Source organism: Mangifera indica, chromosome 11 (genome assembly GCF_011075055.1).
Source record: "Mangifera indica cultivar Alphonso chromosome 11, CATAS_Mindica_2.1, whole genome shotgun sequence".
Taxonomy (NCBI): Eukaryota; Viridiplantae; Streptophyta; class Magnoliopsida; order Sapindales; family Anacardiaceae; genus Mangifera; species Mangifera indica.
This window is the reverse complement of record NC_058147.1, coordinates 14,100,571-14,115,123: the sequence shown is the minus strand read 5'-3', so window position 1 is coordinate 14,115,123 and position 14,553 is coordinate 14,100,571. Positions and strand designations below refer to the sequence as shown.

General features: G+C 35.9%; 1 pseudogene; it reads right to left on the bottom strand.

The window, feature by feature from the left end:
• Positions 1 to 401: 401 nt before the first annotated feature.
• On the bottom strand, positions 402 to 986 carry LOC123228992 (annotated as a pseudogene).
• Between the last annotated feature and the right edge of the window lie 13,567 nt (positions 987 to 14,553).

Below are 14,553 nucleotides of genomic sequence, written 5' to 3'. Positions count from 1 at the left end.
TATGTTTTAAATCATATATGTATAATAGAAAAAAAATGACTACATATATATACAAGAAAAAAATAGGTTATTTAATTAATATCCCTTAAAACTAATTGTTTCGAAACAAATTATTTCATTACACAGAAAAATATATTATTTTTCTAACAAATTATATTATTATATATTGTGTTTTGATATAATATAAGTTGTTTTATTGTTTTGGTCATCTTAAATAGTACAAAGTTAACATTTAGGATTGAAAAATTTTTCATACAATCTATTTCAATAAGGTTATGATTGAGAGTTTTTAACTGAAAATCTGAAATGATATGATGCGAATAAAGTTTGACAACACAAACTGCCTAATCTTAAGATTAGAATTTCAGTAAAAATAAATAAAAGCTTAGAACTTCAGGGAAAATAAAAGTATAAGGATTCACCTAACAATATTTGAATCAAACCCAGATATATTGGCAGCTTCCGTCAAAGCATTCCTCCATCTCCGTCCCTGCAACATCTCTCTCTCCGTCCGAAATTGTACTTCATGCTTAGCAAGTGCATCTCCAAAACTTCCAGTTTGCTTCCTTACATCTGAAGGATCTACATGATAGAAAATGGGTGTCACGATCTGACCATATTTTCCTTACATTCGAGGATCTTTACGAGTTCTTGAAGGCACCATTTAGAAGAAGCATAGTTTTTAGAGAAAATGATGATTGAAATCTTTGATCCTTCAATTGCTTCCACAAGAGATGATGAAATCCAGTCTCCTCTTCTAAGTCCATCATCAATGAAAGTTTTAATCTTTCTTCTACACAAAGCTGCATTGAGGTGGCTGGTAAACCCGTTGCGAGTGTCGTCCCCTCTGAAACTAAGAAAAACATCGTAAATGACTGGAGGACGAGAAGAAGAAGCCATCGAATTGCTTGAAGCAATCAAGTCTCTAGAGTTTGGAAATATGTTTAGTAGCGTTTACTTCAAGATTCCTTGAAATTAAAACTCAGAACACGTTGGAGCAGGATATAAATGTAGGGAAATTGAAATGCACACCAATATACCACAAATTTTCATGCGTCCAAACATTATGCCCACCATTTTTTTAATTTTACAATTATACCACAATTTTTTTTTTGGGTAAGTTATACCACAAAAATGGCTATGTCTCTAAAATACCCCTAACCTTTGCCAGCCCTTTACGCCTTCCTTCAATTTTCTTGTCCTTTTACGCTTTCCTTCAATTTTCCTTAAATAGAAAAGAATTCGTTATTATAAATTATAATTTGCGCCTTTGGATAACTATGAATTTGCGTTTCTGGAATTAGGATAACTATGAACTTGCGGTTCTGGAATTACAGCAAAAAAAACCAATATTTCACATGGGTTTTGGTTGAGTTTCTAGATAACTATGAATTTGCTTTCCATGTTGGTTGAAGGATTATAAAATAACTATGAATGTATAGGTGCTTATGTTGTTGTCCAGAAACGCAAATCATAATAAGGATTTCATTTATGTAAAATAAACTTTACACAAATTCTTTCATCGTTTCGTTTGCGGATGAATATGGTTGACTGTCCCCTAGACAAGTTCTTTCCACAAATTCTCCACAATCAGCCTAGGCAAGCAATTCTGTAAAATAAGCTTTACACAAATTCTCTCCACATCATTACGTTTTTGGATGCATTTGGATGACTCCCGCCTAGGCGGGACTAGTTATGTCTAGAGTTAAAGATGGGCACGTCTGGACATTCAGGCCAACCATGCCTCCCATTCGTTTCTAAAAATACAACAATATCAAGCATAATTTTAATATATTTAATAGATCTTTTAGTTAATAATTCAAATGTAAAATATCTAATTAACTATTAAATTTAATATAATATAATATATAACAAAATTCAATCATTATAAAAAATTATAGGGAGAAATTAGAGATTTGGATAACAAAAAATTAGGTTTTTTGTTTTATATAGTTATGAAATTATAATAAATAATTAAAATACAATAGATCAATAAACAAAATTGGGTTTAAAAAATGAGTTAGATCTTTTATCTCAAATTTAGTTTGAATTTAAATTAAAAAAAATCTGACCTAAACAAACCCTAACCAAACCAACTTTAGATTATGCCTTCATAGGACCAATATAGTACATAAAAGCATTTTTTCTCAAATCTCCTGATGAAAGCCTTAAACGATGGGAAATCAAAATTTTACCATCCTGATGTTAGAACATAATTCTTCCATATGAGCACTGCAACCTGCAAAATAGGTTTTAATCATCCATATTTGCATATATTTTCTTCCTTGTGTGTTACTCAACCTCTTTCCACCTCGAACGGTAAGTCTTTCCTGCAGCGACACTTAGAACTTTGTTGGATGAGGAGTCTCTTTTCCATTGTAGCATTAGAAAGCCCAACAATAATTTCATCAACCTCCAACTGTTTCCTCTCTCTGCAAGCCAAGTTTCCTATCAAAAGAGATTATGGTTTCCTCTCTCAACAAGCCAAGTTTCCAGTTAAAAGAAACTAAAATATTGTTGAACATAGTTAAACTCGAACCTGAGCTATACATATTCTTTTTGATGGGCCAAATTAAAATCTTGGAGATTAACATAATGTAACAATTATATGTATGTCTAAAGGGTAATATTGTCTTTTCATAGTTAATTGAGTTATTTTGAATTATTGTCAAAGGTGTAAATGTGTTAAAACAAAAATAGCAAAAACGGTTCATTTGGGAGTTAAATGAATCGGTGTGCAAAGGACTTCAGTAGTGCGGCATCATTTTCTTACAAAAGAAAGAAATAGTGCCTGAGAAATGAACAACAGAGAGAGCAACTCATTTGACAAAATAGACCGTTCCGTTGCTTCGACGAGATCTGGGCTGCTGAGAAGGCATCCGACGGTGGTCAGGTTTTGGTTAGTCGTTTTCAGGTGAGTCGGTTGATGGTGTATATGTTACCGTATAGCTATCATATAAATGTAAATGTTATGAAAAACTGGTGTAATTTTTCACTTGAGAAATAATATATGAGGTATTATTCAGTTTAGAATATGTGCGTGTGAGTTTCTCTGAGCTTTTTTTTTTTTGTTTGTCATGGTATCAAAGCCTTTGATTGGCATCAATGACTAGCTTGTCGTCAAATTTTCAAAACACTCCAGAGAAGTTTGTAGACCCTAGTGTCGCGTTCAACAATAATATCTCAGTGCCAAGTGGTTTTCCAATGACTACGCTTCAGGTGATAAATCAAAAGCTTACTGAAGATAATTACAAGTATCGGCGTGCTCAATCTTATATATTGTCGGTGTTTTTGAGCTTGATGAGTAATTTACTAAAGTGATTGTATGTCCTTCTCCATTTGTGATTAATGAGGATGATGCATGTGGAAATATTGTTAAGAAACAGAATCCTAAATATCATAAGTGGAAAAAATTAGACAAATTATTGATGAGTTGGTTAGTAGCATCCATATCAGAAAGCATGTTTAGTCACATTGCAAGGTGTAGTTTTGTGATAGAACTTAATCTGGCTATGATATGCAACGAAGATTGTTTGTTCTGAATCAAACAAGAATGTACTTATTTTTACTAAATTTATCCAACTTGTGGTGTGGACAAAACCCCTTACAATGCTCATTAATTCTCTGCCCTTTTAACAAAGCAGCAGCTACCTATTTATAATAGCAATTGAAACTAACGATGCTAATTATTCTCAACAAATTGAACCAAGTCTACCATATCATAGAATTCCTAAAATGAAGCAATCTTAACAGCAGCACCAATATCTCTTGTAACGGCTAATAGTCAAGCAATCCCTTATCTTCAGAGCTTCAACTATGGCTTTAATCTTGGTACTTGGGATTTGATCTCCTCCTCCTTGTAGGTCTAACATCTGTCGCCCTGGAAGATCAATCATGTCCTCATGATTAAAGTATGGAAATTGCTGTTCAAACACATCCACTGGCTCCCACGTTGCTTCATCGGCAGGAAGATGTTGCCACTCAACAAGAATTTTAGGCTGTATTCGTTTGCCCACTTTGACCCACCGATTCATTTTAATTGCTTTGGGACTGATCTGTAAACTTCCATCATCCAAGACTGGTGGTACTGAACTAATTGGAATTAAATTATCACCAATCCTTTTTTTAAGACAAGATATGTGAAAAATCGGATGGATTCAAGAACCTTCAGGAAGCGATAGCTCATAAGCCACAACACCGATTTTTTTGATAATGGGATAAGGGCCAAAAAATTTACTTGCTAATTTTTTATTTGCCCTTCTGAAGACAGAATTCTGTCGAAAGTGCTGGAGTTTTAAATACACTTGATCACCGACCTCAAACTGTTCATCTCGTCGATGTCGGTCTGCCATCTGTTTCATCCTATTTTGTGCCTTTTCTAGGTTTTGTTTGAGCAATTTTAATAACGCATCTTGATTTGTCAGTTCTTGATCAACTTCATTTACCGTAGCACTGCCTGGTAGATGCTAAATCATACTTGGGGGTGGCCGGCCATAGAGAGCTTGAAAAGGAGTGATGCCGATTACACTATTGAATGTTGTATTGTACCAAAATTCTACCCATGGTAATTGGCTACTCCACTGCTTCGGGTTTTGACTTGTCATACAACGGAGGTATTGTTGAAGGCTTCGGTTAACTACTTCAGTTTGTCCATCGATTTCTGGATGGTAAGCTGACAACATCTTTAATTGTGTGCCTTGTAATTTAAAGAACTCCTGCCAAAATTTGCTTGTAAACACAACATCTCGATCACTCACAATACTTCGTGGGATTCCATGTAATCGAGCCACCCTATCAACGAACACTTCAGCTATACTTTTGGCAGTAAACGGATGGCTTATGGCGATAAAATGAGCGTACTTTGTTAACCTATCCACCACAACGAATATCACACTTTTACCATGAGAATTCAGAAGTCCTTCAATAAAAGCCATTGAGATGTCTTCCTATACTTGAGATGGTATCGGCAGAGGTTGCAACAATCTCGCAGGTGTTTTGGATTCTACCTTATTGCGTTGGCAGACATCGCAAGACGTTACAAAATTTTTGACATCTTTTCGCATGTCAAACCAGAAAAAGCTTTGCATTAATCTTTTCAAAGTGCATCGAACTCCTGAATGTCCACTAGTTTTGTTCGCATGAAATTCTTGTAGCAGATGTGCTTTCAATTTTGAATCTGGAGGCACTACAACTCTTCATTTAAAACGTAACAAGCTATCTATCCAATCAAAATTAGGGTCCTTTTTAGCTGCACCTTCTTGTTTTGACAAGATTTGCTGGACCCACGAATTATTCACACATTCAGTTTTTAATTCATCCCAAATCTTAAATTCAGGTGTAGAAATTCCCCACAATATTACTGCTTCCTCCTCCCCAGACAAGGAATCTGCCGCACTATTCTCTCTGCAAGGCCAGTATTTTATTTCGTACTTATATCCCAGGAGTTTGGTAACCCATTTCTGTTGTTCTGGCGTAATCACTCTCTGGTTTAGGAAATATCGCAAGCTCTGTTGATTTGTCAGAATTTGAAATTTTCTTCCTAATAAATATGGTCTCCAATTCTTTACGGCCTCTATTATTGCTAACATTTCCTTCAAATAAATGGGCCAAGCCTTTTTCTGAGGTCCTAAGGCTCGACTTAAGTAAGCTACAAGACGCCCTTTTTGAGACAACACTGCTCCTATACTAGCATCAGATGCATCAACTTCTATGACAAAGGTTTCCTGAAAATTGGGAATTGCCAGCACAGGTGTGGTTGTCATGGCTTCTTTCAAAGTCTGAAACGCAGATTCTACCTCTTCGTTCCAATTAAATTGGCCCTTTTTTAATAATTGGGTGAGTGGTGCAGCAATGGTCCTATAGTTTCGAACAAATTTCTTGTAATATCTCGTTAAGCCCAGAAATCCTCGAAGTTTAGTTACATTTCGTGGTTTCGGCCACCTCTTCATGGCTGTGATTTTGCTGTCATCAACTTGCACTCTTTCTCTTGAAATAAAATGCCCCAAGTATTCAATTTTAGTTTGATCGAAAGCACATTTAGACAGCTTTAAAAAAAATTGTTCCTTGCTCAAAATTTCCAGTACTGTGTGCAAATGACTTAAGTGATCCTCCCATGATTGACTATAGATTAGGATGTCATCAAAGAAAACCAATACGAACTTGCGTAATATGGCTTTAAAAATCAAATTCATCGTGGCTTGGAATGTTGAAGGGGCGTTGCACAAATCGAATGGCATGACCAGATATTCATAATGGCCATTGTGGCTCTTGAATGCTGTTTTATGCACATCCTCGGGGTGAACTCGAATCTGATGATATCCAACTCTAAGGTCCAATTTAGTGAAATAGTAAGCTCCATATAATTCATCGATCATGTCATCCACTATTGGAATCAGAAATCGGTCTTTGATGGTCACCTCGTTTAGTGCTCTATAATCAGTACAAAACCTCCAAGTGTCGTCTTTCTTTTTAACCAATAAAATTGGAGATGTAAAAGGACTTTGGCAAAGCCTAATAATTCCATTTTGCAACATTTCTGTCACTTGTCGCTCAATTTCGTTTTTCTGAAAATATGCGTAACGGTAAGGTCTCACATTTATAGCCGAAACTCCTTCTTTCAATGGAATTCTATGGTTGATGTCCCTAGCTGGCGGTAATGAATTGGGCTCCTCAAAAATCTTATAATAATTGGATAATATCTAGTTTATATTTGGAGAGTTGTCTGGAGAGGTCTGAATATCATTTCCTGCATTTCCCAAGATTACTGTAAAAAGAGTCCCACCATTATTCAACTCATTTTCGAGAGTTTGGATAGAAATTGCTATTGAGGTTAGATCCTGTGTCCCATGCAGTGTCTTCATCTTCCCTTCTGTATAAAACTACATTACTAATTTATCCCAATCGCATAAAATCGGACCCAGTTCCTTAAGCCATTATACGCCTAACACAATATCCATCCCTTGTAGAGGAATTGTGAATAAAGTTACGGTAATGATGGTTCCTTGTATTTGTAACTTCACCTGGTCCAGCTTTTCTTGGCATGCTAAGTGCCCCTCATCAGCTATCTTCACCTTAAATTCATCTGTAGGAGTGACTGGTAAAGGTAGTAGTTGAACCAACCTATCGCTTACAAAATTGTGACTAGAGCCGCTATCAACCAACACCGTAACAGGTTGGTTTTTGATTAAGGCTTGTAATTTCAGAGTTCGTGGGCCCTTCCATCATAAGAACGCATGAAGAGTAATTTCAGCTAGGTTACCATTTTTTTCTGATTCCTATTCCATCGTAGTTTGTTCGTTTCTTTGTTTCGAAGTCACCTCCTTCAATCATGAATAATGACAGTACAGTGCATCTATGTCCTGGTGCGAACTTTTCATTACAATTGAAACATTGACCCTTCTCTCTTCGCCTTTGCATTCCCATTTCGGGGAGTGACCATGATGGATAAAAAGTTAGGACTGGCAGTGGTCTGGCTATTTGATCTCTGAGTTGTGCTTTTCCTCAAGTCGAATCTCTCTTTCCTGCGTTTTCTGGTGATTTGCTCATCTTTCATTCTAGCGATACCGATTGCATCTTGAAGTGATTGCGGCCTGGCCATCTGAACTTCGTCTGCAATTTCGTCTTTCAATCCACCCAAAAAAGTTCCAATCAACGCCGTTTGTGACCCTATTTGCTAACTTCTCAAATTCACATTGATAGTCTCGTAAACTTCCAGTTTGCTTGACGCAGGATAAAGCTTCATCAAAGCACTTGTATCCAGTTGGACCAAATCGACCTAGAACCTCTCTTTTAAAGATTCTCCAAGTAACGTTCACCCCTTCGTCACGTTGGACTCTCTTAAGCCATTGCCACCATTGGTTAGCTTCCCCCTCTAGATGAAAGGCTGCAAGCTGAACCTTCCGAGTTTCATTGGTTTCCTAAAATTCAAAGTACTGATCCATACGGTTAAGCCACTCAGTTGGGTTGTCACCTGCAAACTTAGGGAATTCCAGCTTAATGAAGCGGTTTGATGGCTGAAATCCTTCTTCTGGCTCATTTCTCCATGATGAGGAATCAAGTTCTGTTGGTCCTGGTATGGCCTTCTCTCTAGAAATTTGAAGGCTTGAGATTGACTCTAACACTTCTTACAACTTTCCTTCCATTCCCATGAGTCGAACCCGTGTTTCCCCATTCTCTGAAGTGGCGTTTCTAAACAAGTCACGTACTTCTTGCAATTCAGTCTCAAGAAGGTCAATTCGATCTCTGTTTGTAACCATGATCAACCTACTCTGATACCAAGTTGATAGAACTTAATCTAGCTATGATATGCAACGAAGATTGTTTGTTCTGAATCAAACAAGAATGTACTTATTTTTACTAAATTTATCCAACTTGTGGTATGGACAAAACCTCTTACAATGCTTATTAATTCTCTACCCTTTTAACAAAGCAACAACTACCTATTTATAATAGCAATTGAAACTAACGATGCTAATTATTCTCAACAAATTGAACCAAGTCTACCATATCCTAGAATTCCTAAAATGAAGCAATCTTAACAGCAGCACCAATATCTCTTGTAACGGCTAATAGTTAAGTCAATCCCTTATCTTCAGAGCTTCAACTGTGGCTTTAATCTTGGTACTTGGGATTTGATCTCCTCCTCCTTGTAGGTCTAACATTTTGTGCATGAAATTTGGATAACATTAGAGAATTTTTTCACTGCTAGGTCGAAGTTGAGAGTATTGAGTCTAAAAAACATGCTTCAGACTATGAAAAAAGGAAATTTAACAATACATGAATATCTTAGAAAAATGAAAATGTGGCTGATGCGTTGATAGCTAGTGGTCATAATGTAACAGAGGGGGAATTTATTAGTTGTATATTGGATGGTATTATACCAGAATTTAATCCAGCTTTGGTGCATATAACTTCTAAGCTTGATGAATGTGCTAGTGGTTTAAACCTGGGAGATGCGAAGGCAATTTTACTAAGGTATCAACAAAGAATGTCCGAACACTTTGTATATGGTTTTGATATACATGAAGAATTAGTGAATATGGCCAGTAGAATTGTAGGATGAGGTTGGTAGTAGAGACTATGAAAACCAAAAGATGAGCAGTGTGTCTGAAGTTGAAACTGAAAATTTTTTGCAAAGTCAAATGATAGGAAGAGGTAGGTGTTTCAATTAGCCTAAAGTAATATGTCAGGTGTGGAAAAAGTGGTCATATAGCTTTGCAATGTTACCATAGATTTGACATAACCTATATAGCTAATGTTGGACAAGTAGAATACTTTGAAGGACAAGATATGTCGATACAATCTAGTTTTCCTTCTAGCGTTGGATAGAATGGTGGACACATGATGAATACAACGGTGAGTAAGGCTGATTCACAGTAGCCTAGAGCAATTAAGAAAGCACAAGTGAATAAAAGGCATGAAGGAGGTGGAAACAATATTGGCATAACTAAGGCAGCTAAAGGTTTTATTGCTACTCCAGCAACAGTGGCTGACCCTGCATGGTACATGGATTCCAAAGCCATAGGCCATGTTATTTCGAACTCAGCTCAACTGGACAATAAGGTGGGATATGAAGGCAGACAACAACTTTACGTGGCGGATTAGAGAATGCCTAAATATTTCACATATAGGTTTTTCCTTCCTTTCAACTACTTTAATTAACAAATGCCTACACCTTAAGAAGTTATAAAGTCTTTCTCTAAAAGCCATGCTCTCACCTCTCTCTAACCCTTTTCCCCCATTTCTTTTCTTCGTCCCTATAATTTTTTCTGTCCATTGGTTACTATCATCTACAGTAGCTTTTCCTGTTCTCTTCCCCTCCTTCCCCCTCCCTCCTCCCTCCTCCCCCTTAGTTGTCCCTTTTTGCCTTTATGCCCCTCTCTTATTCTTTGTTCGCTATCTTTCCTCTTCAGTGTCTTGGTACTCTCCTTGGTTTTGTTCAGTGTTGCTCTATGTTCCTTGGTTGGGTTTGGTTCTCCTTCATGGGTGTGGCGGCTTATGGTCTTCCTTTTCTCAGCTGCTTAGCATGGGGTATTTTTCTGAGGTCCTTGGTGGTTTGGTGTGTGTGTTGTAGGGGTCACTTTTTATGTGTGCTTAATATAACAAAAGACCTATTGATTATCTCAAAATTAACCAAAGACAATAATATTGTAGTGGAGTTTAACTTTGATTCTTGTCTTGTTACGGATATGGAGACTGGATTTGTGATTCTCAAAGGGGTTGTGAGAGATGGGTTATACCACCTTCAACCAAGTACCAATGTTGGCCTTACAAGTTTTACTGTGTCTACTAAGTCAATAAAACAATCTTGTTGTGTTTTTAATAATAAGATAACTAGAATTTTGCTTTATATACTAAGAAAATGGATTCAAGTGTGTGACATAGGAGGTTAGGCCATCCTTGTACACAAATATTGAGTTCTATATTCAAAATTTTGCAGTTGAACGCTTCTAATATTAATAAAATGTCATTTTGTTATGATTATCAATTTGGAAAGAACCATTTAAGAACTTTTCCTAATTATGTGTCTATAGCCAAAAATCCTCTTGAACTCATTCATGTAAACTTAGTGCCTGTAGAAGGGTTTACATATTATATAGTGTTAGTAGATGACTTTTCTAGGTTTGTGGATTTTTCCATTAAAAGCTAAAAGTGAGACTACGGAAAATTTTCTTAAGTTTCAAACGGTTATTGAAAAATAACTAGATAAGAAGATCAAAAACATTCAAAGTGACTGGGGTGGGGAATTCAGAAGCCTTACCTCAATTCTTAATGAAAAGGGTATAAATTTTAGGCACTATTGTCCATACATTCATCAACAAAATGGGAGGGTAGAAAGGAAACATAGGCATTTGGTTAAAACAGGTCTAACACTTCTGTCACATGCACATTTGCCTTTCTCCTTCTGGTGGTTAGCCATTCAGGCTACTGCCTTCCTTATAAACTGATTACCAACTCGTGTTCAATCTTTAGCTTCACCATATCAAGTGCTTTTTAATGAATCAGATGATTACTCTTTCTTAAAAACCTTTGGATGCATATCTAAGACCTTATAACAGACAAATTAAGTTTCCATACACAAAAATATGTTTTTATTGGATATAGTTTACAACATAAAGGATATAAATGCTTGGCCTCTTCTAGTCGAATTTCTATTTCAACCAGTGTCAATTTTAATGAGAGTAAGTTTTCATTCAAAGAAAATCCTTCTTTGCTTCAACAAAACATACTTGCTAGTAGCCTAACTCCTGTCAATTAGTATATGTTAGAAAGTTTCTTCATTCCTGAAAATACAGAATCAAATATTCATATGTGGATTCCTTCTAAGGATGTAGAGAAAAATATTTCTAGTCTAGTCCTGACAGAATAAGAATCATGAGTGACATTCAATCTACAACAGATGTTTCACTCCTTTAATATTTCAAATTCTTCATAACATACTCCAAGAAATAATTATACCACGGTTCCAAATTTAAACTCTTGTCTTGAGTCTATAAAACATTTTCTACAAAAAGTGACTCCCTACCAATAATATCCTTACTAGATAGTATATCCACAATCCATCTTGAAGTTGTTTTGCCAATAGAAAATACCTTATTGTCCAAGAGTGATGATGAGTCTCTAGTAGCACCTGTTGGTTCAAAACATCCAATGGTAACCAAATTAAAAACTGGTCCATTACTTCCACCAAGAGTGTTTATCAATAGCCTAATGAGTCAAGAGTTAGTAAAGCCAAAAGTCGCACATTATAGAGCTTTAAGTAAGCCTCAATGGTTTCAAGCTATGAAAGATCAATTTTAGCCTTGCAAAAGAATCTTACCTTTGAGTTAGTTCCACTAGAGTCTAGTATGAATGTGGTTAATCACAAGTGGGTGTTCAAAACTAAGCTGAAGGCAAATCAGTTCTTGCAAAAATTCAAGCTAGGTCGATGGCTAAAGGGTTCCAACTAACCCCTAGAATAGACATTTATGATACTTTCAGTCTTGTTATAAAACCTATCACTTTAAGAATCATTTTTACACTAGATGTGTCACATAATTTGCCTATACATCAAGTTGATGTTAATTATTCCTTCTTGAATGAAGTGTTAAAAGGAGGAGGTATATATGACTCAACCTAGGGGTTTTGTTGATTCTAAAAAACTCAATCATGTGTGCAAATTGATCAGGGCTTTATATGGCCTAAAGTAGGCCCCAAGAGCCTAGTATGACAAGCTTATGGATGAGTTAATATTGAAAAGCTTTAACAAGTCCTTGGTTGACTCTAGTTTGTTTAACTACATGAATCAATGGGTGACAGTGTATATATTGGTGTCTGTTAATGATATATTTTTAACAAAGATAGATTCAAAATTATTCAAGCCTTGGTTTCTAATTTAAATATGAGTTTTGCATTAAAAGATATGAGAGAATTAAGCTATTTCTTGAGATTTTAAACATATAAAGATGAAACAGGGCTTGTGTTGTGTCAAACTAAATATACACAAAACTAATATGAATGATGCTAATCATTCAACTCTTCCAGTGGCTATTGGGTTAAAGCTTTGTTCAGAAGATAGTTATTTGAAAAGCCAATAGTATATAAGAGACTATTAGGGTTTTGTTGTATTTGTTAATGACTAGACTTGATTTGGCATGGTAAGCTATTAAGAGGATTCTAAGGTATGTTAAAGGAACCTTAAATTATGGATTGGTGTTTATGCTTGCTTAAATTTTATCAATAGAGGCATATGCAGATATGGATTAGGCGGAAATTTAAGTGACAAAAGATCAACTGGTAGGTTATGTGTCTTCTTTGGAGGAAATCTAGTGTAATAAAGTTCAAGAAAACAAAAGGTGGTAGCATTGTCTTTAACAGAGGCAGAATATAGAGTTTTAAGTCAAGTCTTTACAAAGCTTTATTGGATTCAAAATTTACTAACAGAGATAAAAATGCAGTGGATTAATACACCTGTTATTTAGTGTGATAATCAAGGAGTAAGGCTTCTGGTTGATTTCAGTTAAAATAAAAGAAGCGCTACGCGTATGGCTGATTATTCTAAAATATTTCTAGTAAACTAGAAAGGGGATTGAGAGCCTTAAAGGACACTTTGAAGCCTTAAGACACAAGGAGTCGTCAGAATTCACCTAAAGCCACGAGAAGACTTGCTTGTTTGATAAAGGAAAGGTAAGTATGATATTCTCTCTTGATTAAGTAACTATTGATGGTAAACATGGATTGATGGTCTATATGGATTTGCAATAGTGATGACAAAATCATAAAATAGAGTGCATAAATATCACAGATAAACTCAAATACATAAATATAGTCCAACATGTAAAATGATCAAAATGCCCTTGCCATATGCATTGTCTCAAGCTAACTTGTTGACTTTCCCACCTCTGTGCTATTGTTCCACAATCCTATCTGCAAAACTACAAAAGAACACAGTCAGTAAAACACACTCAGTAAGTGGGTGACCTCACACCAATAAAGTGTACATATTACAATTATCGATGCTTTCATATGTGTCCTTTGTATAACCTTCCTGTGATATCACAAATGTTTTCCCAGTATCAAATATGTCTATCCAAATAACTCAACACTCTATGCCTAATATCATTATCAACACCATCCTCAATGACTTCTATCCAACGATGTATAATGACATCCTAAACATTTTATGAAAACACGTGACATCCCCGATGTCATCTATCAGTGTACCCTATACACATGCTGGTCGAGCTTAAGGTTAAGGTCACATAGATGGTCACACAGACTAACCTTATTGTTTTCACCACCACACCACACAAAGCTCGAGGCATAATCACACTACACATAAATCGGTAATATGTCACACTACACAAAGCTTGGTGACAAGTGATACTACATATAGTTCGATGATACGTCACACTTTACACAACTTAGTGATAGGTCATACTACAAATAGTTCGATGATGAATCCACACTACACTAAGTTTGGTAAAACACACATATTGCACAAAACTTAGTGATAAGAATCATATATTATATCGTTAGCGTTTTCGATTCAAAACCACTTTGGTTGGGGTCCATATCATCGTTCATATAGTCGAGTACCCTTAATAATGGTAACTACCGAAATCACTACGAAACTGCTCCTTATCCAAAAATTCAAATGCTTTGACCATGCATGGGCATGTGCCTACTTATACATCGGCATGTACCATGGTCGTGCATGTCATCCAAACTTAACTAATTATCATGCATCTAATAGAAAAAGACTATTTTGCCCTCACCATCACATATACGAGCGTATGGCCTTTCCACACTATCGTGCAAGCCCAAATCCACATACACTCAATTTATTAAGCACAATCAATCACAAACAAAGTCAAAAGATTAAAATAACCTCAGACAATTTTGCGAATATTACATGCATCTTTTGGGTATGTGGGAATTTAATAATTACCATGTGTTATAATTGATGCATGTGTTTGGGGAAAGTTTTACCTTAACACATCTCTTGGGTGCATATTCTGGGTAAGGGTATGTTTTTGGAGAAGAGTGTCACAATTCTAGGTAGCAGACATTTTA